We start from the raw sequence: 27,457 nt of genomic DNA, 5'->3' as shown, positions 1-27,457 counted from the left end.
CCGGTAAAATAAATGAATTTGATTATTAAAATTTGAAGGAGACTTTTTTAGGCTTCATCTTTTTTGGAGGGTCAATCGATAACTCCAAGTTATGTGATTTAAATTCTTGAGATGAGCTTGGTTGACTGTTATCTATTTTAACTGTGTATGCTGGTTTTAGTCTGTCAACCGATATGTTCTTATCAGTACCATCCATAGAAATTTTGAACACTTTGTCTGAAATTCTTTCTATAATTTCATATGGTCCACTATATGGAGGCTCAAGTGGTTTTCTGATATGATCAGATCTTACAAATACATGAGTGCATGTATTTATGTCCTTAAGCACAAACATATTGGCTTTATTATGATGAGCTGTGGCTGTAGGTTTAATATCCCGCATTATTCTTCTGTGGTAGTCCAGAAATGCTTGTGGATCAGATGACAGTTCTTTAGTTGTGAAAAATTCGCCTGGTAGTCTTAATGTGGTTCCATAAACCATCTCAGCAGGAGATGCTTTAAGGTCTTCTTTGTATGAAGAACGTAAACCTAGTAAGACTACAGGTAATACTTCGATCCAAGGCTCAGGAGAGCACATTAAAGCTGCTTTCAGAGTTCTATGCCAGCGTTCAACCAGACCATTGGACTGAGGGTGATATGCCGTTGTCCGTATTTTCTTAGCACCTATTGCATCCATTAGTGATTTGAATATAGCTGATTCAAACTGGCATCCTTGGTCGGATGTTATCACACATGGTGTACCAAATCTTGATATCCAGTTTGAAAATAGGGCTTGGACAATCGTGTCTGCAGAAATGTCCTTTAGAGGAACAGCTTCTGGCCACCTTGTAAATCTGTCGATGATTGTTAGGCAATAAGGATATCCATTAATATTCGGTAATTTGATTATGTCAATGTGAATATGCGAAAATCTGTTTTCAGGAATAGGAATATGGATAGGAGTGAGGTGATTATGTTTATGAATTTTGGATTTTTGGCAAGGAATGCATTGACGTGCCCACATGGTGACGTCTTTACCAATCCCAGGCCACACATACCTTCTTCGCAACTCCCTTGAAGTAATCCTTATGCTTGGGTGTGCATTTCCATGTACAATGTCAAAAGCAATTCTGCGAAGACTTTGTGGAAGGTAGGGCTTCACACAATTATCTTGCCTGTTGCAATAAACTGGATACCCCCCTAATGTCAATTTTTGAAGATTAATAGAGGTGTTGCCGTTCAATATAGTTTGCATTTCAACGTCCTTACTCTGTTCTTGCGAAATTTCCTCTTCGGTTAGCTTTGATGGCATTTGAATGGCATTGATCCTGGACAACGCATCAGCAACAACGTTCTGATCACCCTTCACATATATAATATCAGTGGAAAACTGTGATATGTATTCTAGCTGCCGTCGCTGACGATCTGATGCTTTCTCCAGTTTTTGTTGAAATGCGTGTGTGATTGGCTTGTGGTCTGTCTTGATTATAAAGTGCCTTCCTTCTAATAGATATTCAAAATACTTTAAAGCCGCAAAGATGGCTAGTAGCTCGCGATCGTAAGTTGAATATCGCTGTTCAGTAGCTGTGAGCTTTCTGGAAAAGAAACCTATAGGGTGCCATGCACCATTTTCTTCCTGCTCCAGAGTTGCTCCAATGGCTGTTGTGGATGCATCTGTAATTAAATTAATATTTGCTATACTTGAAGGAAAATGAAGAAGAGTTGCATTTGCTAGAGCTTCCTTCAGCTTGCTAAATGCTGATAATGAATTGTCATTCCATTCAATTTAGTCTTGTCGTTTTTAACTGAGGACTTCACATACTCATAAAGAGGTGCTTGTATATTTGCTGCCTTGGGTATTGATTTACGATAATAGTTTACCATTCCCAAAAATCTTCTGAGTTCTATAACTGTCGAAGGTTTTGGATAATTAATAATTTTCTTTACTCGGTCTGGTGAAGGAGAATATCCTGCAGCACTCAGTTTGTAACCGAGGAAGTTAACTTCATCTTTTCCAAAGGCACATTTCTCTAAGTTTATTGTAAGAGAATATTCCTGTAGCCTCTCAAAAACCAATTGAAGATGACGACGGTGCTCATTCATATCAGTCGACATTACCAGGATGTCGTCTATATAAATGAAAACAAAATTAAAATCTTGGAATATGTGATTGATAAACCTCTGGAATGTCTGGGCAGCGTTTTTGAGTCCAAATGGCATACGTAGATACTCGAAGAGTCCCCATGGTGTGATAATTGCTGTCTTTTGTATATCCTCTTCATGCATGGGTACTTGGTGGTAAGCTTTTTCTAAATCTATTGTAGAAAATACTTCTTTTTGATGAAGATTATTGAATACATCTTGTATTAATGGTGGAGGATACCTGTCGGGCAGCGTGTTTGCGTTCAGCCTCCTGTAGTCTCCACACATTCTGAATGTGCCATTCTTTTTGGGAACCATGTGAATAGGGCTTGCCCATGGACTGTTGGAAGGCCTCAAAATGCCCCTATTCAGGAGATCTTGTATCTCGGACCTGGCTGCAACAGCCTTTTCTCCGAAGATCTTCCTGAATCTGGAAGCTAATGGTGGACCTGTTGTGGTTATCCTGTGGGCAAAAAGAGATGATTTATTATTGGTGGTTACCTGTGGCTTTGTTATTGCGATGTATTGTGCCAGTAAATCCTTGAAGGGCTCTGCCGGGTTGACAGTGGAGATGTTAACTTGCTGTGCCTTGAGTACCTTTCCATCAGAGGTAAGGCCTGTAGTCGAATCAATCAATCTTCTACCCTTCAAGTCTATTAATAAATTGTAGTTGCTTAGGAAATCAGCTCCTATTATGGCTGTGGCTACATCGGCAACAACAAACTGCCAGCTAAAGCTTCTGCGTAAAGATAAATCCAGCTCCAGAGTTCTCTTTCCATACGTGGATATTCTGCTAGAGTTTGCTGCAAATAGAACTAACTCTTCCTTAGGATGACCATCGGCAAACTTCTGAGCTGGTAAAATGGATATAACTGATCCTGAATCTATAAGAAATTGGATTGCCGTCTTTCTGTCTGATATATGAAGACGGAGCTCAGAGCAGACAGAATTTACTTCACCGTCATGGCAAGCTCCACTTAATGACGGTGAAGTAAGTTTTTTGACTGGTTTAGAGATTTAAGGAGGCAGGGCTCTTCACACTTTGTGGCCTTCTCCCCATATCTGTAATGATAGTAGCAAACCGATCCACGTGAAGGTGTCCTGGACCTATGTCGAGAACCACTTCTAGAACTTGACTGATTGAGTTGTTCACTTCTTGATCTTGACTGGTTGAGTTGTGATTCTTGCTGATCATTTCTCTGTCTTTCAGTGTTCAACATTGCCTTTAGTTCCTTGATTTCCTGGACGCATGACATAAGAAGAGTTTCGTGGCGGTCCAGTCTCTGTTCTACTGAAGACTTGTGTGTTGTGGACATCACATGTGATGTGGGGCTACAGTGATCGACTAAAATATCGGCAACTTCCGCCAGGGCTTCCGGACCAAGATGGCGAGAAACTATTAATTGTGGCCGAATATGGTGTGGCAGGCGTTCTGACCACAATTTAATTATGATGTCTTCACTGACCTCTCCCTTAGCCAAATTCATCATTTCTCGTAGGAGCTGTGATGGTTTCTTCTCTCCTAGAGTTAAGTTTTTTAATAGCTTGTCAATTTGCTTACCTCTAGATTCAGACATTCTGCTTAATATAGTGTTTTTGATATATTCGTATTTGCCTGTCATTGGTGGATTACGGAGGACATCCTGGATGAGGCGCAGTGTCTCAAAGTCTAGGGCTTTGAGTACTGCTGTGTACTTAGTATCGTCACTCCTGATCCTAGCAGACTGAAACTCATGTTCAATAACTAAAAACCATAGGTCTGGAGAATCTCCATTGAATGGAGTGAGACGGTGATTATTAAATGCTGCTATATTGTATTGATCAGCATAACTGTCATGTTCATGTTCAGAAACACGAGGACTGCTCGTGTTAAAGATCGCCTCGTGATCCAGATCGATCAGAGATCTGTTGAGCACTGTTTCGTCATTGATGGACGTAGATCGAGTCGACATGTTGATAAAAATTGGTATAATTTACCTTTATTAATGTACTTGTATTTGACAAGTGTTTTTCTTTCTCCGTCTGACGTCACCAATTATGGGTACTAAGACGTTGAGAATGTCTCTTGCTTAATGATTTCACTTACACGTTCGGAGTCACCAATTATGGCGCTGGTGGGCCATATATTATTAATTAATTAATTATTGAATGAAATCGCAATAATTTTATTTCAACTCGATAATGACTGTTTATTAATGTCTCAATTGATAAAGATGTTGATATTACATTAAATCAAATCTAAATTTCGATCACGAGAAAACGCTCGTTGGCAAAAAACTCGATACAATATTTTCGATCGTTTTAAAAAGCGCGACAATAATATTCGATCGTATAAAAACAATCAGATCGTTATAGCTTGCTTGATGCCAGATCCGAATCAACGTAGCCCAATATAATTTAGTTTTATCATCAATTGACGTTATTCAACTGACATCTGTCATATGGTGTTCATTCCGCCATTGTCATCAATTGACGTCCTTCAACTTCATATGGTGTTCATTCCGCCATATATATATATATATATATATATATATATATATGTGTGTGTGTTTATATATATATATATATATATATATATATATATATATATATATGTATATACATATGTATATATATATACATATGTATCAGACATATCAGACACCCTACATACCTATTGAATATTAATGTGTTATATTTCTACCTTACACCTATGTATTATCTCTACCTATCTATTGCCTATACCGGGGATTGAACCCGGTTCCTCTGCGTGACAGTCACGCATCTTAACCACTAGTCTATTGATACCCCCACTGAAAATATATTATGGAACACACTGTTGTTTCTTTGGTTCATTAATTGAGCAATTAATTACCTAATACTAAGGTGACGCGACAACACACGAAAAAAGACGGTTGATTGTAGCGTTACGGTGGTTGAGTGGTTAAGGTCGTAGCCTGTCACGCGGCGGACCGGGGTTCGATTCCCGGTAAAGGTGAAAATAGTATGTAAGCGAAATTGTAGGCGTAAGATAATAAATGTTAGGCGGTTTAGATATAAGTGTAAGGATTGAGCGTATACGGTGTGGTGGTAAAGGAACGTACGATATAGTAGTTATAAGTCGTATAACCAGGTAAAATGTAATGTTTAGGTATGGTTTAGGTATGGTTTAGATATGGTTTAGGTATAGGTGATACACATACGCGAAAAGAAATTTATGATATCATGGGTTTTATCGTATAACAATTGCGAATGTTATATAGATTTAATTTATAAATATTCTTTCGTCTATACAAATATTTAGTTTGCTGGTTAGTTTTTTGACAAAGGCAGGGCAAAAGTGCAAGAAATGTCGATTTAGTTTTTGAATCAACAGAGCATCGGGTTTAAATGATTCAAAAAACATTTTACATTTATTTACTGAAGGAAGAAGTGATTAAATTTTTGGGCAGGTCCAATAAAAAAAGTAAAATATTCTCTGTTAAAAATATTAAATATCGGTACGAAAAGTTCTAAATAAATTAATATTCTTGTAAATTATTAAATGTGTTGGATTTTAAATATATGTATAATATAAATATAAATATATTGATATTTATTTTTTGTTAAATTGTATTTGCAATTCATTATAATGCATTTTCATAAAATTGATTATTTTTGTTAATACTGCTTCATTTTAACTTTTAAGTTTTGTCCAATAGTTTTGAAGATTTTAAATTGCAAGCTATTTTGTTATTTAATTATTTTGTATTTTTTGTCAAAACAAGAGTTTCTAGATACTTAATTACCCTAATATAGATATTCACCAGTTTTTGAGTTCACTTTCAGCAATTGTAACAAAAAGGGCTTTTTATTGCGATTTTCGTTTAACGCGTTTTCTCTATATAAAAGTGAATTTTTCGATTTACACGTTTTATTAGGGAACGTATGACCATTTAAAATAGGGGATATGTGTATTTATTTCAAGTGTACAGGTTAGTGGACTCTCAATAAATAATTTCAACTTTGCATTTCAGTTTATATAATTCTTAGAAATATGAGATAAGGTCCTTCAATGTAGAAGACAGAATGCCATGCACCATTGGTGTTTTAATCTATGTGGAGAGTATTTCCATAAATAATTTAGTAGTTTTAATTGAAAGTCAATACTTTGTAATTTAGCGATGATTTTATTAGACATTTTTTGTACACTTTTTTGTTTATGTATATAAAATCATGACATACTTAATCTAACTTGAAGCTAATTTGCTCCACTATGTATATCAACATTTCAAAGTTTTAGGTTTATGTGATGGCTACCAAAATACAGTTGAAGTTAAGGGGGTATTCTAGTGTAAAGCGATAAATTTTAGGTCATTTTTAAAGTGTCGTAAAAGAAAGCAATGAATGTTTTTACTATCTATTTTTTAACACTTGTTTATAAATAATATTGAAATACAAAACAAAAATTAAAAACTAAAAAAGTTGAAAATTGTAAAAACTGGCAGCTGATGAAGTGGGTGGTCTCAAAAAATTGGCACCTCAGTCTTGACATGATTTCAGCCCTCCTAGCCAGCGGAAATGCAAAAAATAAAAAGACATTAATCTACAATGATGTTGCAATCGCCCGTACTAGCGATGAGTAGAAAAAAAATTTTTACAGATTGGCGGCTGTTTGATAAAAAAGTCATTTTTTACTGTTTTTTTGAGTTTGTCGAATTTTTTAAAAATAGTAAAAATTAGAATTTGGCGATAATCATAATTAGTGCTATAGATAGGTCTATAAACAAGACTCTCTGAACATTTCAATTGAATCGGTCGATTAAAGCTCGAGGAATCGTGTCAACCGTACTGAAAAAGTCTATTCTGTATTCAGTATGGAGACCGAGTCAGTAAAATGCCTATATCTCCAAAAATAATTTAAATTTTCAAAAACCTTCTTGTACCCATATTCTTATATAGTCAAACTTTGAAAATATGAAAAAAAAATTGATTTTTTTGAATTTCTACACTAGAATACCCCCTTAAAAGTGTATAAATAAATACAAATGATGCAGATAAACATTTTCTGATTTATTCGAGAATTTAGTGAATATTATCACATTTATCAGTTTTGTTCCCTATATACCAAACATGATGAACATTAAGCTTTCTTCCATCCCTCTAATCCATCCCACTAACGCCTGGGCGGCCTGTTACATAAAATCTTATGTCATGCAGCCTGCTAAACCGCGTCGACGTTTTTGCATAGTTAGCAAATTCGTCCGGAGGAGTCGTGATATTATCACGTCTCCACCCTCGAATCTCGGTTACTGGTTTTTCGAACGGTCGCCTTTGCCCGCCTTTGCCCGCGGCGAAAAGGTGGCGATAACCGAGTTTATCTAGTTAAGACTAGGATACACGAAAATGGCCGGCTTGACACCTGAGCTTTCCTAGATTATTGCAATAAGCGCTTCTGACCGACTCCTAAAGCAGTTTTGTATCTTGATATAAATCAGGGTAGGACAACTTGGCAACACTATTATAGTGTTGCGATATCATTTGAACTACTGAACATAAAGAAAATTTTGGAAATAGTAATTATTTTGTACGCCGTAGTACAATGATAACATTATAACAAGGATAATGCCAATTTTTTATATATATTTTTTAATTTTAATATAAATATTATTTATTTTTCATTAGGTTTTATTAAGTATTCAGTATTTTAATTTATTATTATTCATTTTATTCAAGTTTTTATTATTGGTTTCTTCCCATAGGGCAAGTTATAGTAATCGCAAAAAAATCGAAAATATTTTTTTCACGTTTCAAAGGTTTTTGAACATTTTGGCATACCTTAAAAAAATGGATGTATATACACTTACCGGTATGTGTGTATGTGTGTGCGAATACAAATTTTTGTCGACGATTTCGGGAACACGAATGAAGCGATTTGAATAATCCAAAAAACATTCGATTTGTGAGACGTGCTGATTGGTTTTTGGCAAAAGCAGGTCTAGCCGTTCCGAAGATATGGGGCAAAATGTGCTAAAAATGGTAACTCAGTTTTTAAGAGTACGGAGCGTCCGATTTGTATTAACAAGATAAAGAACTGATCAAATTTTCATGAAGGCAGGTCTACCGGTTTCTGAGACCTAGTAAAAAAAGTAAAAAAAAATGCCATTTGGCGGTCAAAAATGATCATTAGATAAATGCACATCAAATTACCAGATATTTTAAAGAGATTTTTACAATAAGTATGCATTTTGTTTACATTTCTATGGGTTCCGTACCAATGATTATGCGTTAGACGGCGACGCGGCGCTTACGCGCTTTGAGATTTTGTGTCTATGCAGTTAAAGCAGTACGATTGCTTTAAAAAAAGTTCAGAATTTCTAATTTTTTCTAAAATCTAATTTTTTCGAAGTAATTTTTTTTTCAAAAATGTTAATCGCTTTTAAAAAAATAATAATTCTTGGTACGGGAAGTTCCAGCAATTTGCCTTAAGGCACGATGCCTTAATTGCCTTAAGGCAGAATTCCACTTACAGGTAGTTCACCTATTAATTTTAAAAAAAAACGGGACAATCGGGGACAAAAGATCTAAATCCGGGACAAATATAGCTTTTAGAAAAACCCGGGACATAAGATGGAAATTTTCGAAATACTATGATCCATATTTTACACTATAAGATTCGTAACAAGCAATTACTTCAAGTGTTCATTTTCTTATAAAATTTCTAAGCAGCTTTCTACTTAATTTAGGATTTATGACCAATAAATAAAGCTTTCGACTTAATTTAAGATTTATGACGAATAATAGGATTCAAATCATGTTGGTCAACTAATACAAAAACAATTAAAACTTCAGGAATACAATGATCAACGCTATGAGATTCACTTTCAGTAAATATTTCAGATGAACATTTCTTATGAAGTTAATGGGTTTTTATTTATCTTAGGATTTTTGATATTAAATAGATTAATATTTATTTTTCGTTGAATGTATTTGTTATTCATCATAAATTCATATTAAAATCTGACAAAAAATAATAATATTCAAATTATGTTGCCAGAATAAATTTGTTCACTAGTGTTCAAATTTCAATTAGTTTACACTAGAACTTTCGATCTTTGCGGAGTGATCTTTCAAACACTTAATTTAGTGTTTTAATTTGATAATTATTATATGAATTATAATAAATATCTATAAATATAATATAAATTTGATATATATTACATGAACCAAGAATTATCAAATTATTTAACATTTCAAAGATTTTATAAAATAGTATATTTTTGTTGTTACTGCTTTATCTTAGTTTTTATGTTTTGTACAATTTTCTTCAGAGATTTAAAATTGCAAGCTGTTTTGTAATTTTATTTGAACTGCTTTTGTTGTCAAAATGAAAATTTTCAGGTATTTACGTACCTTAGACACTTACCAGTTTTTTAGTTCACCGTTCAATATAGAATCAAATAATTATCCAATGTGTGCACTTTGTGAGAAATTTTACTACGTTTTCATTGTGAAATTAATATAGAAATTGTCAATATCAAGTATAAAGTATTTATACGATACGTAATTCTCAGTTAGTTTTTGTGCGATCAATATTTCTGTAATTGTTCTATTTGTTGATGGAGTTATTTAACTTTAAATGTATTTTCCTGCTCACTACAAAATATTTCCGTTACTACTTGTAATTTTGCACTTTATGCGTATATATAAACATTATTATCATGTTTTTTGTTTAATTATTTGTAGCCATTATAAATATTAACATCTTACCATATTTAGATTCAGGTGATTTAGATTCAGTTGCTATTCGTGAATTTAGATCTGTTTTTAATGATTAAATATAGTAAAAAGTATTTTATTTTATCCAGCCAGCGGTGGCGTAATCGATATGGACATAGTCAAGTCCAAACTAGTCCCGCGATCGACTTCGGCCAAGATCGACATTAGGCCGCCTGATTCTCAATTGAGATTATTTTTATCTCAAATATAATCTGCAAATATAATCATATAAGTTGAAAAAATACTATTGAGTACAAGTTTTTAAACAACTGGATGGGATAATTGATCGTTGTCTACCAACAACATGCTTATCGTTACACATTCAGTTTTTTATCAATTGGATACACTCCACTATCGAAGATATACTACAATATTTTTACTATTTGAGCATGTGTTAAATTTTAAAGTCAAAGAAGTATTTACAAAAAAGTGTTATAAATTAGTTCGTTCACAAATAAATTGGAAAATCTCACAAAAATACGCACATCAATTGTGTTTTCGATTTTCAACTAATTTCTCATCCAGGATCTCTCCCCTAATTCGGTTTGTTACAGTAACCGCAAATAAATCCAGGACGAGGGTGCATAAATGTTCCCATCTTGTTAATCCTGAATCGGTCGGTTGCGTTAATTAGGATAAAAAAAACTTGCAACGCCACAGTTACATTTATATATTTATTTGATTATTTATTCATTTAAATGAAAATATTATAAATACTTGATATGATTTAACATTTGAATCAACATTTCATAAATATTTGGAAATTCAACATTTATTTTTATTATTTTATTTTTAAAAATGTACTCTTTGAAATTTACACAAGTATTTCATTTTTTTATACTGAAAATGTGTACCTAACATATTATAAAGAACTTTTCTGAGGAGTAATAAAAAGACATTAACGCAGTCCCATTTCTGTTTTTAAGTACTGACACTAGTCTTATTAAAGTATTATATAATAATTTATTACTTTAATGTGCTCCTCTGATGTAAAGTCCAGTAACGTTGCCTACATTGCAATAATCCGCTTTTGTTCGTTACCACATCATTAAAATTCATCCCCTGATTTCATACCCAACTCATATTCTTAATATTTTATAATACATATATACTTACATACAGAGGAAGCAAAAGTTCATATATAAAACTTTTATAATCATTAATATAATATAGCTAATTGGGTTTAATTTTATTCTTAACATTTCTTGTTTATAAAATAAAAACTAGATATAGTTATGAAATAATCGTTCATGATAACTTTCTTTTGACTTTTTTGTTAATAAAATTTAACGACTATTAACATTTGAACTGACTGAATAAACACACACACATAAATATATATTTATATATAATATTATAACTAGTGGCGCAAGGCATCGTGCAATAAGATAAATTCCTGGAACTTCCCGTACCGAGACAGTAAACTTATTCAACTTGTCACAAAGTGTGTACACCTTATTAAAATTTCTATGAAAATTTTATAAATTGATGTGCATATGTCTAATGATCATTTTTGACCGCCAAATGACATTATTTTCACTTTTTTATTAAATCTCCATAACCACTGGACCCGCTTTTCCAAAAATTCACATTTGTTTAGTCAACACAAATAAAACTTTTTTTGATATTTTTAAATCGGACGCTCCGTTCTCTCCAAAACTGAATTTCTATTTTTTGTCCTTTTTGCCCCATATCCTCGAACCGGCTAAACCTGCCTTTGCCCAGAACTAATCACCAGGTCTCCTTATCAATACGAATCGAATGTTTTTTGAATCATTTAAATCGGTTTATCCATGTTCTCAAAATCGACGACAAAAATTTGTATCTGTAAATGTTCAGAAACCACTGAAACGTAAAGATAGAAAAAAAAAGATTTTTGTTTTTTTGATTACTATAACTTACCCTATGGTTAGTTAACAATATAGTGTATAAAAATAGTTGTGCATGGCATCGTGCCTCAAGGCAAATTGCTTGAACTTCCCGTACCGTAACAAAATATTTGAGGAATATTAAATGTTTTAAATAGATCATTATAAATACTGTTATACTGTCTAAAATTTATTTATAAGAATTAAATCAACTGAATTGCAAAGTAAAAATTATTTGCTGAAAATATATAAGTGAGCTTTAAAACTTTATCCAGAATTAAAATTAAAATCTGAATTATTTAACATATACAAAAAAAAAATTAAAAAAAGGAAAAACAGTTTGGAATATTTTTTTCCAGAAGCAATTATTTTGTCAAAACAAGCAGAAAGTTTTATGAATCATTCAAATCGGATGCTTAGTTCTCTCAAAAACTTACTTTTTGCATAACTAGCTCGGTATCTCCAAAACGGCTAGACCTTCTTTTGCCAAAAACTAAACACAACTTCTCCCAATAATTACAAATTGAATGTTTTTTCGATCAATGAAATCGGGTACTCCTTTCTCTCAAAAACTCGATTTCTATTTTCTGCTCTCTTTGCTCCGTATCTCCGCAATGGCTAGAGCTGCCTTTGCCAAAAACTAATCAGCACATCCCCCTGTCAATACGAATCGAATGTTTTTTGAACTATTCAAATCGATTGATCCATGTGCCCGAAAACGTAGATGAAAAATTGTATCCATAAATACATACACACACTCATACACACATCCATTTTTTTTGAGGTATGCCACAATGCTTAGAAACTTCGGAAACGTCAAGATATGCAAAAATTTTCATTATAGACTTTTGGCCCATTACTATAAATTACACTCGGAAAGTTAATAATATAATAATTAATAATTTTTAAAAAGAATCATTTGAATTTTCTAAAAATTATAATCATTATTTGCTTATTTAAATAATCTAACAATCTGAAAACTCTTGTATCGGTAGTACTGATTATTGTATTAAATACATATTGAGATATTAGGCCGTGTCCAAATTTCAAATTTATATTTTCACAACTTTAAATTTTAATTGTTAAATCCTGGAATGAAAATAATATACATAAAATTATTTTAGAAATGTTTATTATTTATAATTTTTAGTAATAATCTTGTCATGTAATAATAGAAGCTAAGTTCAAAATAAATCCTGCTTTTGCCAACAAAACTTTATCAAAGCTGCAAAATTTATAATTTGTTAACTGTAGTTTATATCTTTCATGATATAATTAATGTTACAAACTCAAGTTTTATAAACATAGTGGTTATTACCACTCTGATTTTATTCAATTTTACTACTTCTATTACTCAATGTGTAAAATTTATGGAGTTCGCATTTCATGACCATAATTTGCAAGAATTACGATTTGATTTTATTAACTCCTTGGTCGAATTAAGCTGAGTTGCGGATTGAAACGAACATAAAAATGATATATACAATTCGAGCATTGAAAATGTGCATATAGAAATGGATAAAAAGTTAAAACTAGATTTATAGAGACAGTAAAAATTGCCCTGATCTGCATATGAGTGCAAATTAAATTACACAAGAGGAACGATCGAACGAAATACAATTTGGCACTCGATTGGAATATATTCAATGGTTGAAAATGACATGGAATCTATTCGAAAGTGAATAGAATATCTATAAGAATTTTTTTTTGGATTTAGATTTTTAAGTAATGAAAACAGTAATATCACAGTTTCTTTTCTATGAAAACGGTAAAGGATCAACTCTATTCATGTCTAAACAACAAAAGGTAATATGAAACCTATATAAAGCAAATTTAATAAACAAACTAGTAGAGCGCATGGCATCGTGCCTTAAGGCAAATTGCTGGTACTTCCCGTATCAAAATTTTTTTTTTTTTTTCAAAAAATAAACATTTTTGAAAAAAATTACTATGAAAAAAAGTAGATTTTTGAGAAATTATACATTTTTGAGTTTGAACCGTGTTTCCAAAATCTTTAAATCGATAAAAATTTGTATCCGCACACACATAAACGCATACTCACATACACACATACATCCATCTTTTAATGTATGTCAAAATATTCAAAAACCGCTGAGACGTAAAGATATACAAAAATTTTCATTTTCGATTTTTTTGCAATTACTATAACTTACCCTAAGAGAGGTTAATAATTTATAAGGTAATATAAAATTTATACTGCTAATTATAATGTTAGCTTATAAATAATTCAAATAACGAAAATCATTAGTATTGTTAGTATTTTGCAGCCATTTAGATGCTTGTTTTTATAATAAATAACAAACTTATGGCATAAAATATTAACTTTAAGATAGTCTGCAGTTCAACCAAAGTTTCTTGTGGAAATAACATGGGTAAAATTCCATTAGTTTTTTTAGAATTTTATAACTTAGCGACAAGTGAATCAAAATTTTAAGAATAACATTGTATTTGCGATCATAAATAGTAAAATTATAAGAAAAATTTAATATATTGTATAAAATAAGTACTTAGGAAAAATCGTAAAGTTCATATTGAAAGCTAAAACTTTCAGAGAGTTAAAATAAGACATTAAACCTGTTTGCTACCTGGCCGTTCCAAGTTACTCTGTCTATGGGGTAAAAAGGTCTAGATAAAAAAAAATTTTAAAAGGCAACAAAAAAGCACATTTATACAATGATCGTCTCGTGCGTTGATTCATAGATAAGGGTTAAATGTTGAAAAACCGCTCAGGGAAGGTCCCAGGAGGTGAACCACAGGTAGGGGTGGATTGGTCTTCCAAAGTTAGTGGGGGGTCGGTCATAGACGCGATTGGGGTACTTTGGGTCATTGCGCGGGACATCAGAATTCATTTCAGAGGTATATTTTTTCAGTATCTTGTTTTGATCCCTAGTATCCGAAAATCATGTGTGCCTAAGCGACTTTTTTTGACCCATACAAATCGACCCACTCTATTAATATGTATATATATAAATACATATTATATCTAGTATCTATCTATATTTAGATATTTGAAATGAATCAAATCAGTAAATTGATATCAAAGAAGCGACGTTTCCCGGTTCGGTAAATATAATGCGTTGTTGACACGAATCACATTGATGAACTTCCACTACATGAAGCAATGTTTACGAATCACATCCGTTGCTCGTTCTGTTCCTCATTTAAACAAATAAATGTCAAATCATACAAATATTATCTTGTTCAACAACTACAGCTATTTTGACAATATAGCTACATATTTGCTTACTACGCTTATATTTTCGTATTTTCTGATACTATTCTTAGAAAACAATATGTATGATTTGTTTCAAATGAAAAAACATAATGAATATTTCATTGAGTTTTGATTCATTTGCAAAACAGTTATGTGTCTAGATTTGCATTATTTATATGTGGATAGTGTTCGTAAGAAAATCGTTCATTTAGATCGGTGAATCCACCCAAGTTTCTTGGTTCTTCCTCCTAAGTAAATACTTATTTTATAAAAGTATAAAATTGTTGTTGTTGATTTTTATTTATAATCATTATTCTCAAAATTTTCATTCACTTGTAGCTAAGCTATAGGTAACATTCTACAAAACACATGAACTTTTATCAATGTTATTTTCATATAAAACTCTGATTAGGGTAGGGATTATCTTAAAATCAATAATAAGATCTAAAACTTTTTTAACAATTTGGAAGCATGTGATCTTCTGGAAGCAAAGGAATTTGGAAATATTTATATTAAGAACCACTCTAATATATATGGTGAGGAAAGCATAATCTTTTTCACCATTTCCCACCTTTGTCTACAGATTTATTAACTTCCCGTAGGGCAAGTTATAGTAATCGCAAAAAAATCGAAAATGAAAATGTTTATATATCTTTACGTTTCAAAGGTTTCTGAACATTTTGGCATACCTTAGAAAAAGTGGATGTATGTGTGTGTGTGTGTGTGTGTGTGTGTGTGTGTGTGTGTATGTATGTATGTATGTGCGTGTGTGTATGTATGTGCGGATACAAATTTTCGTCGACGATTTTGGGAACACGGATCAACCGATTTGAATAATTCAATAAACATTCGATTTGTATTGATAAGGAGACGTGCTGATTAGTTTTTGGCAAAGGCAGGTCTCGCCGTTCCGAAGATACGGGGCAAAAAGTGCCGAAAACGGTAACTCAGTTTTTAAGAGAACGGAGCGTCCGATTTGAATAATTCAAAAAACATTTCACTTGTATTGACAAGATGAAGAATCGATAAAATTTTCATGACGGTAGGTCTAGCGGTTTCGGAGATATGGAGGAAAAAGTAAAAAAATGAGCCATTTGGCGGTCAAAAATGATCATTAGACATATGCACATCAAATTATCAGATATTTTATAGAGATTTTAACAATAAGTATACATTTTGTTAACATTTCTATGAGTTCCGTACCAATGCTTATGCGTAAGACAGCGACGCGGCGCTTACGCGCTTTATATTTTGTCCCTAAGCAGTACGATTGCTTTGAAAAAAAGTTTAGATCTTCTACAATATGTCAAAATAAAGAAAAAAAAAATTTTTCAAAAAAAAAAAATTAAAAAAAAAATTTTTTTTCAAAAAAAAATTTTTTTTTTCAAAAAAAAGTTATTTTTTGTCCAATTTATAGTTTCTCAAAAATCTTATTCTTTCAAAGTAATTTTTTTTCAAAAATGTTAATTGTTTTTAAAAAAATAATAATGTTTGGTACGGGAAGTTCCAGCAATTTGCCTTAAGGCACGATGCCTTAATTGCCTTAAGACAGAATTCCACTTACAGCTAGTTTCATTTTTCAACCTTCTGGTTTCTTACCTTGTTATTTACGATATTTCAGTACGTTCTCCGAGAACATGAACTCACAAATTATCAGAATATTAAATGAATTGTTTTATAGTTATTTAAAAGAGGATTTTATCGAAAACTGATCAACGCAATCTCCAACCGAAACATTCAATTAGTTTATAAATTTCCAAATTGATTCAAGATTTTTGGCGAAAACGTGAACAAAAAAACTATGCACTTCATTGAAATTACGAAGAAACTGCTCAGCTGATCACCGTAACTAAAAGAATAAACTCAACACTTTATCAAATTTTATCAAATCGCCTTTAATTATTTTTAAATCTTTGCAATCATTTCTGAAACAACGACGGAAGGTGGTACCCAAACTTTTCCAGATTTGGTAGTAAATGATACAAAATTTTGAGTTGAATTGCATTAATTACTATTGAATACTATCAACTATTACTGTCAATTGATTCTTAGAAATCGACAAAAGCTCAAATTTTGGGTCACGCACAGACTGCCAACTTTTGGTCATAAGTTATTTAGAATGTTCAGACTTTAAATCATCAATTTAAATGCTTAAAGGCTTTTAAATATTTTCAGAACTTATCAGTGGATTTTTAAAAAAACGATAAAAACTCAAATTTTGGGCACACACTTTTTTAAATTTGGTTATAAATGGTTAATAATCTTGAGTTGAGTTCCATCAATTGGCTATTAAATATTTTCAAATCCTGGCAGTTGTTTCTTAGAAATCGACAAATGCTCAAATTTGTGGTCACATAAACACACTTCTTCAAACTTGATCATAAATGATTAAGGAATTTGAGTTGAGTTGCATCAATTACAGTTGTTTCCTGGAAATCGACGAACGGTCAAATTTTGGGTCACCAACACACACTTTGCCAAATTTGGTTATAAATGATTTAGAATGTTCAGTTGAGTTGCATCAATTAGCTATTAGATATTCTCAAATTCTTACAGTTGTTTCTAAGAAATCGACAAAAGCTCAAATTTTGAGTCACATACACAAACTTTTTCAAATTTGATCACAAATAAAGTTAAGATACAGTTGTTTCCTTGAATTCGACGAAAGGTCGAATTTTGGATTCACACACGCACACTTTTCGAAATTTGATCATAAATAGTTTACAATGTTGAGTTGATTTGAGCATCAATTGGTCTTTAAACATTTTTAAATCCTTACAGTTGTTTCCTAAATATCGACAAGATCAAATTTTGGGTCATTTCTGAGATGGAATGTGAAATTTTGGGTCACATACACACACACACACTTTTCAAAATTTGGTCGTAAATGATTCAGAAAGACTTGAAACGTTGACAAATAATAAAACGGGATTTTTATTAGAACCTTAACAATGTTAATAAAATAGCAATACATAAATGCAAATATTACCAATTTTTAACCTGCATTATTCTTGATACTATCAAAAATGCACGCCTTAGAAAATTTAAATAGATAGATAAGAACATGTAGCTTTCTTTTAAAATATTTCTTTTATATTGCACTAAAAGAACTCATTTAAAATTCTGCTACCTTGTCCAGCAATCACTACCCGATGATGGATGGTTTTGCTGAAAGAACGAAGTGCCTGTCCATGATTACATCTTGATGTCTTCACCAGTGCGAACATTTTACCTTCTGGTTTCCCTTTTTTTTGCCATTTCTATTGTGGACTAATGTGATGGCGTTATCGTGACATAATTAATCTAACATAACATTGTTCGAGACACTTTGACAATGTTTTAATTGAAGTATCGCGTTCTATTAGGTGTATAATTTTGCCAGGCGTGTTGCTACATGTAAATCTGCCATTAAATGAGTAATTTATGCAGAAACGTTATCATTAGTCGACGTGTAATAAATGACTATTAATAAAGATATTTGGAATACAAGTCGTGAACGGAATTCTAATGTTTTTTGCGTGTAATTGGGTGTAATTTTTATAACTGGAGTATTTTCTGCAATCGGGTAGAAGTGGAAATTTGCATACTTCTGCCTAGATGTACAGAACAATTATAAGCTTTTAAGTTTAGTTTTGAAAATGATACATATAAAATCTAGGTAGAATACGAGTAAATATAATTTAGGGCAATTTGTAATAATTTTAGACCACCATATGTCATTTTTTAAAAAAACATTTTTAACTAATTTCCGAAACCGCTGAATCTACCTTCTCAATGATTTAATTCGAAATATAGTATTTTTAATTTAAAAAATATATCCTTATTTACTTTCTAGAGGCTGCAAATTATTGAAACTTCACGTTTTGAAAATGAGGTATATAGAATGTGAGATAATTTGAAGTATGTAACATATCAATAATAATTAATTACTCAAATAAATTACATTTTACATTAAATTCAATTTTTCAATTCACATTATAAAATGCATACAACATAATGAGGGATTGGTACATAAGTCTACCCTTGGGTATTATATACTTCTTTATTAGAAGACACTAAATTTTGTTCAAACATAAGTTAGTGTTTTGTTGTCATGTGAGTATATAATTATATGAGAAATTCCAAAAATTAAATATTGTAAAATTTTAGCACTGTTTTATTGAGTTAAATAACAAATTAAAACATGCTGGTAATAGCCATTAATGCAGAGAAGAAAACTTTCATTTTTTGAATCCTATGTATTATGTTTTGTAAAAAATACGTGAAAAAGCTTTATAACTTTAGGGTTCAAATTTTATGCATTAGATTGTCCTTTAAACTAATTTGACGAACTAATTTGTCTATCTAGCAATTAATCTATGCCAAACACATTTCTGTATAAGTAATTCACAGTTAAACAATTAGGTTTATGTAACTTTGGTACAGAACTTAAACACATTATCAACCTATTTTGTCTTTCTGAATTATCTCTCGCGTCAAACTAGAGTTCTATCTGTGCCAACTTTAAACCGCGTTTGTTCGCGAATTCACGCGCGTACTATTCGCCCGCATAGAGCATTGATGGCCAACAACAAATAATTTTAGTAAAAGACATAAATTATGGCGATAATGGAATACTCGAGAGTGGAAAATTTATTTCTGAAGATTCGTGATTCAACAATGAATTGCTTCTCACAAAAAATAGAAGCAAATGGCCAGGCCTGACGTTTTCTCGTATTCTTGATAGTTGAAACTTAAAGGATATGCTCTAAGAACATTGTATTTAAAATGTTATAATTATCTTCCTATGAAGGTAGTTATTACAAAATTTTATATGCACGCTAAATTAAATTTTTAAATTAAAATTTAATTGAATTTCATAGAACAACAATTTGTTCAAAAACTAGAAGTTTATTTACTTATGATACTTCTCCAGCTTTTACAAATCATACGGTAATTCAATTAAGTGCATTTCCCATGTTGAAACCAAAAATTGTTTGTAGAAATATGAAAATTCATGTGCGATAAACAATATTAAAGTATCACCCTATAATTTAAATTTAATATTATTTACACATAAAATCCAAATCAATACAGTTTTTAAATATAGAAAGTACTTAAAATATGTTTCATTCAACTTTCTTATATAAACGACGCTTCGCATTTTTTTTCAAGAAAGCTTGAAAATTCATTAATATTTTAGCACTAATATTAACAAAAATTATTTTATTTTGTATAAAGAGCAATATAATTGATATTACATCATGATTTTAAAAATATAGTCATTGATTTTATATACAACATGTTTAAGCTGATAGAATTTTCTCATTTCCAAATTAATTATACCAAAATTTGTTCAATGCACTATTTGGTGTAAAGAAATTTAAAATTACTAACTTATTGAAGCTAAAATAAACGAGTTTTATCTCATATCTTGAGCTATTTCGTACATTCAGATTGTTATTCAGTAAAATAAAAAAATAAAAATGAATTTGTATTAGAAGTGCAATGCGGATATCCTAAATAAACCAGGTTATTAACCAGGTGTTCGTGGCATTTTTACTTAAGGAAATTTGCAAAAACTTTCAATTTGTTTAAATAATCGACAGAATCGCGAATTTAAATTTAGCAACTTGGACGATAGAAATTTGAAATTTTGACATGTTACATTATTCAAACTTTAATATATTTTATAATAAGGTCACTATTTTAAGGCCATAATTATTATTTCATAATGTTTGTTAAGACCATGATATTTATCAGCATGAAAAGTTGCAAAAATTTAGTGAAAGAAAATTTGAAAATAAAGCGAAGTAGAAACAGCTGGGCCAATCTATATAAAAAGCTAATGAGGGCAGTTTACAACTAATATCTTTATTTCAAATTTTTAAAATCAATTCGGGATTTTTATCTAAAAAATAAACAAATATTTTTGCACTTTTCTGATAATTAAATAAAACGACTTGGCCGATCTTCGACTGGTAAAAACGATATCATGGCGTGTTCTTTTGTGCATTTAAATTTTTGAGGTATTCAAAAGGTCAAAAATAGGCTCACATAGCCACATACACGTATACTTTTTCATATCACCAGTCCATTTTTTATCAGTCTGGGATGCATAAAGGCACACAAAAAAAAACACTTTTTCCTAATTTGTTCTCATTCGATTCAGAATAACTTGAACCATTTGAAAAAAAAAATTAGCAAATATGATTTTCTGCCACAAACTTCTCCTTCGGTTAATAAATGGAACATTAAACTGAATTATTGAAATATTGTAAATTGAATGGAAAACTAAATGTGTAGTTGTTTCAGTAATATGCAAAAGCTGAATATATATATAACTATCTACAGCAAAATTTGATATTTGATTAAATTTCATCGTTCCCGAATAAAAATCCGAATATCACTGCTCTATATCGTTAGTCATGAAGTATCATCGTCGTCGTGCAGTTTAATCGAGTTTCAAGTTTTCATTTTCCAACCGGGATGGAAACGAGGACGTTTGTGCCTTCTGCAGCAAATGCGTCAGCAGATTCAGAAAGAATAAAAAAAGTTTTCGGTCTTGTTAAACGATTCAATTGTTGTAATGTCATCAACGAGGGAGTTACATGGCGATGATATACGGATAGATCGTTCGCAAACTCGAGTTTTGAAAGAAAATCGAGATTTTTATTTCAATGCTTCATCGGATGATTTATTTTTTAAATATACTCAAATGGCTTTCCATGGATAGATTAAAGCCAAGATATATAAATAAATGCTTCAAGATTGCGATAACCTATCTAATCGCGAAAACAAATACACAAGACATAAAATTGATATCCTAATTAGTTAAATCCACAGATTACTGTTAATTGAATATAATAATAATAATAAAAGTTTCTGCAGCACTTCTAATTCATTATGTACAAATCAATAGCATTCGCTTTGTAAACAGTTGGTTATTGAAATTTCATTGTGCAATTGAATGTAATTCAATTGATGTAAATAAGACTATTATGGTAACATCAAGTAATTACTAATATCATCGAATTAAATCATTGAGAAGGTATATTCAGCGGTTTCGGAAATTAGTTGAAAATGTTTTTTTAAAAAATGACATATGGTGGTCTAAAATTATTTCAAGCTCTAGTTGATGTAAATAGCATGACATGTGATTAAAATAACAAAAGAATAATGGGTGTGAGTAGATTATATATAGTGGACATAAAATATCAAATAAAGAAGTATAATACCCAAGTGTAGACTTACGTACCAATCACTCATGCTTCGAGTACCAGTTTCACTGTTTTTTTATTAATATAGTCACAAAATATTTAAATAACACGAGATTTACATATACAATAAACAAAATAGCTGTTTACCAGTCATATTGATTAAATGAAATTGTATATTCAATAATTATTAATTGAACACAGAACTGCTTGTATAGTAATGAATTATTAGATCTATATTAATATCTTTTTTGGAATTCTAATTAGAAAAAACACTAAATTCTGTGTGGAATTTTAAAACTTATATATATAGTGTAAATTTGCACAAGTCATATCTTTTAGAAAAAAAGCTATAATATTTAGATCATTTGAATAACAGAAAATTTTTGGCGTTTATTGAATCTATATTCAGTTAGCTTTTGATTCACAATGACTAAAATATTATATTTTTTATTAAAAACATCTATTTACACATTCTTCAAAAATGTGCTCACGGTACGATTAAGACGCCTAATTGAACTAAGTTGAAGTCATAGTTGTAGTTTCCAATTTGAGCAAATACTTTGGAAGATTATTCTTGTATAACTTTTTTTATATTTAGCAAAAAATCTACAACATGCCCTTTACTAAACCTATAAGCTGCTAGGTTTTTGAAGTAAAAAATTAAAGCCTCTGAAAATACATGAATGAAACATCATCACTTATATATTCATATTTGGCAAATAAGTAAAATAAATGAGTCTCAGCAAGAAATAGTCTTCGTCCCTAAAAATCTTACAACAAAAGCTAAAATATTAGTAGAGACTTCACAATTCTCGTAATTTCACTTAAATTTTGAAAAATATTATTCAGGCAGTGATGAAACAAAGAATGTACCATGAAATTTATTTCATTTTTGTTTGACCAAGATTTGTTTAATTTTTTTATCGCAAGAGATCTGATAAGCCATCTATATATAGACGTTCTACTTTTCTTTCAATTTATTTAATTTTATATATTTATTTAGTTATTGAGCATGATTCTGCTTCGATTATGTCGGTAATAAAAGTTTCGGTTTGATATTCATATTTATTGACGAAATTTAATTATGCATACATCCTGAATTTTTTATCTTGAATAAATTAAACAATGATATAAAATTTTGAATTACATTATTTTTTCCACATACAATTCTTCTTGAATTTTTTTCTTAATTCCATTTGATAAAACGGTCAAAGGATCGTGCCCATACATAGAAATTTTAATTGATCATAGCCAATTCGAACAGAGAAGTTCTCATTTATCTGTCCTACAGTACTGCACAAAGAGAAATGATTAAAATTTAAATAGAATTCTGTAGAATTAATAAGAGAAAATGAAGAGCTTCGTTACCCACATCTATATATCGAGAGAAATTTACTTTTTATTCAATGAAATAAAAAATAAAAAGTGATAACAGATGGTAGTCGGATTTAGTAGTAAATGGAATGTTTAATTTTATATTTCTTAATTAAAATATCGCAGTTTTGGAATATTGATTATAGAGAGAGAAAAACGCTCAGATTGAATAAAATAATAGTTAAACAAAAATGACCAAAAATGGCGAATGACAAAACAAATTTGCAATTACTAGTAAATTTTAATCATATGGTGTTCAACCAACAAATACATTAAATTTCCATTTTTTTGTAAAATGTGATACACCACTAGTTTCATATTATTCCGTATGATTTTTCTTTTTTGTCTGGTTCTTTCCACGACTGTAATATCGCTTTCAGATTCGAAAAGCACTCGAGAACGCGTTTGCAATAAATAGATAATAACATCGGTAGAAGACATGAATATTGTTGATCTTCTGAGGCGTCATCTTACCAGACATTCCATAAAGCGATATTGAATTGAAAATAGTGTTTGCATTGCTTACACATAGCGCGGAAAACTATATAGTCGTCGGGCTGAAGCAAAAATTATTCAGGATAAGAATAAAAACTAGTAGGGCACATGGCATTGTGCTTTAATGCAAATTGCTAGAACTTCCCGTACCGTAATTAGAAATCTTGGTACGAAAAAAATTACATTACACAATATACACATTATGAAAATCTCTATAAAATATCTGATAATTTAATCTACATATGTCTAATGATCATTTTTGATCGCCAAAAGGCATTTTTGAATTTGTTTTGATTCAGAGTTCATAACCTCTAGACCTGCCTTCCCAAAAATTTGATCAGTTTTTATCTTGTCAATACAAGTAAAACGTTTTTTGAATTCCGTTCTTTTAAAAACTGAGTTACCGCTGTTGGCACTTTTTGCCCCGTATCTTTGGAACGGCTAGATCTGCCTTTGCGAAAAACTAATCTCAGCACGTCTCCTTATCAATACAAATCGAATGTTTTCTAAATTATTCAAATCGGTTGACCCGTGTTCCCAAAATTGTCGACAAAAATTTGTAGCCGCACACTCACACACACATATACACACATACAGACACATACATCCATTTTTTCTAAGATATGCCAAAAACTTCAGAAACGTTTGAAACGTAAAGATATATGAAAGTTTTCATTTTCGATTTTTTGCGATTACAATAACTTGCCCTACGGGAAGTCAAAAAAATATGTTATTTCAAGAGATACTATTTTTAAGAGTGTAGTGGTTTATTGTAATAAATAAATGAAAATATCATAATTATTTACATTTTTACTTAATACACTTAACTATCAACCTAGAATTTTCATTTTTCCTATTAATTTTAAAAAACAAACCATACCTTCAAATATTTTTCCTAAAATCCCCAAGTACTAGTTCATTTTATATTCTTTATTTTTTCCAGTGAAATAGTAAACCATTTTTAAGTAACAACAAAGTTTTTGTTATTATTTTAAAAAAGTGAAGCTTTTATGGTCAAATTTCATATTAAGTCTCGACCTATGCTAATGGATGATAATCAAACTGTAGTTGATAACTCGATATGCTTTATAATTTTTAATAGAGAACAAAATATCGCAGTAAAAATGGGACTTCTATCACTACTAAAAATGCAAATATTTTAACTATTAAAATATCATTAGTATTGCGATAAAACTATAGCCACCAATGTATGGGTGCTGATCATTTGAAAAATGTGATGAAATGGCTTCAAAATGTGATGTTTTCTTACCTTATATATCTTCAATTAAGCATATGTCATGATTGTCGAACCAGGTTTGAACAAGACAAATGAATTTCCTGGTCTCTCGTCTCATCTGAAATCCATGGTGCATATTGGTTCAACGTGGAGACTGATGAAGACAGAAAAGCAATGAATTATAACATGTTTGTAGCATGTTGAGTTGATGAGTAATTCTAAAATGTTCACTTGTGTAATAACTATTGGTGTCACTTTTGAAAAAAAAGCATTGGCTTGTTCATTGTTAGGTTTCCACATGTCAAGTCTGCAACGGGATCATTGCAGAGTTTTACTGAAAAAAATATTTGTAATAATTTTTATTTAGATTAACATAAATTTTATATTTGCCACCATATGAAGATATTCTTAGACGATTAGTCTGCAAAGTGTGACGTTGAAATCAGAAAGTACTTCTTGGTACTTTAGAGAATACTCCATAAAAATTCTTGCTCCGATTCTTGATCAAATATATAAGGTATAGTATAAGTTTTTATCCATTTGAAGAAATGGAGCATATTTGTAAGTGTAAAATTCATCACATAATTATGTACAATTCCAATAGTGTTCATTATGCATAGAGACACTATATTTTCCCAGCACAACATCATCAAAATATAAACCTAGGATTGAATTTTTGACTTGCTCCCATCCTATTGCTTGTTTAGTCTCGGCCCAACTGGTCTGGAAGACGTCCTCGATTTTGGAATTTCGATCTTGGTCGTCTCGTACATGCAATGCAATCTGCACTATGGAGGAAACTCACGAAACTCGAATGCTATTACCCGATACTTCGTCCCAGAGTTGCCCACAGAACGACATCAAAACTTATATGGATTCTGAAAGTGCGATTTATCTATTAAATGGTTTTACACGGATCCATTCGCTTACGAAATAATGGATGGTTTCGCATTCAACTTTTCAATAGGATTTTGTAATTTAATAGGAAGATGCAAATCTATGGTTCCAATACTATCAATTTCCAATCAATGGTTGGATACAAGTGTGACCGGAGAAATTATCTAGGACTAAGGAAAGGAACACGTCATATCAATAAAATTCGTGATTTAATTTTTGTTTTTACCTTATAGTGCCATAGAGAAATTTCTCTCCAAATCCAAGTAATTCTACCAAGCAGTGTAAGACTATCGTGTTTCATATAAAACAAGTTCACTACTCAGAATTTATTACCCTGAAATGTGCATTCGACCGAATTACAATGGTATATAACAATGCAAAAGCATCACGAGATATGTTTTGCTCTAATAACATTCATTTTATTAAAAGTGGAAATGAATGCTTGTCACATACGCTCCAGGAGATTACGCAGATTCTCAAATTTTTCTGCCCACTGATATCAGGACATACGATCTTTTTATTTTTTACTATATCATGAGATATTTTCTTTTTATTCTTTGCGATAAACGAGGGATTTGGATATTGAAGCTTTAATCATGTTTTGAGAAGCGTTTTTGTACGGGATGTGTGTAGAATGCAAGTTGTGCAAAAAAATTATCGAGTTTCTGAAGAAAAGCTTCTTTAGGCTATACTAGGGTGTAAATCCATACAAAATGCAACGGAAGTGCGTTACGGCCGAGTCAAGTGCATATGATTTGTCATTCGCTCTCGGCGATATCATTGCCAGCGAAAAAGTAAAAAAAAATACAAGCAATCAATGAATGTATGTTAATTTTAATTACATGAAGTTCTTCAAACACAATTATTACATAAGTTGCGAAAACAATATTTGTTTAGGCGTTGTTTAACATAATCCACTGTATGAACGAATATTATAGAAGTTATTAATCAGCAACTACTTCATTTCTCTAATGAAGGTTTATTTCTAAATGCTAATTGCAATGACAAACCGATCATTTCATATTTGAATATGACTTTAATTATATTATTTTTTTAAATATTATACATATTTTTAATGCTATTATAAATATATAATTTATAATTTGTCATTACATAAATGTGTATAGTGGTAGACACTAATAAATATGTGCATCACGAGTATTACCATATTACTAATAAACATTATTCAAAATTGTTATATGATGTATTTATTTTTTCTTAAATGCCATCTTGTAGCTTGAAGTTTTACTTCAATTACACTCTTTTTTATATAAGTTTTGTAATATATATGTAA

Source organism: Ctenocephalides felis, unplaced genomic scaffold (assembly GCF_003426905.1).
Source record: "Ctenocephalides felis isolate EL2017-DRISC unplaced genomic scaffold, ASM342690v1 CF-g0.4_SCAFFOLD_00845, whole genome shotgun sequence".
In the NCBI taxonomy this organism is placed as follows: domain Eukaryota; kingdom Metazoa; phylum Arthropoda; class Insecta; order Siphonaptera; family Pulicidae; genus Ctenocephalides; species Ctenocephalides felis.
The sequence above is the reverse complement of the archived record's forward strand: the minus strand, read 5'-3'. Positions refer to the sequence as shown.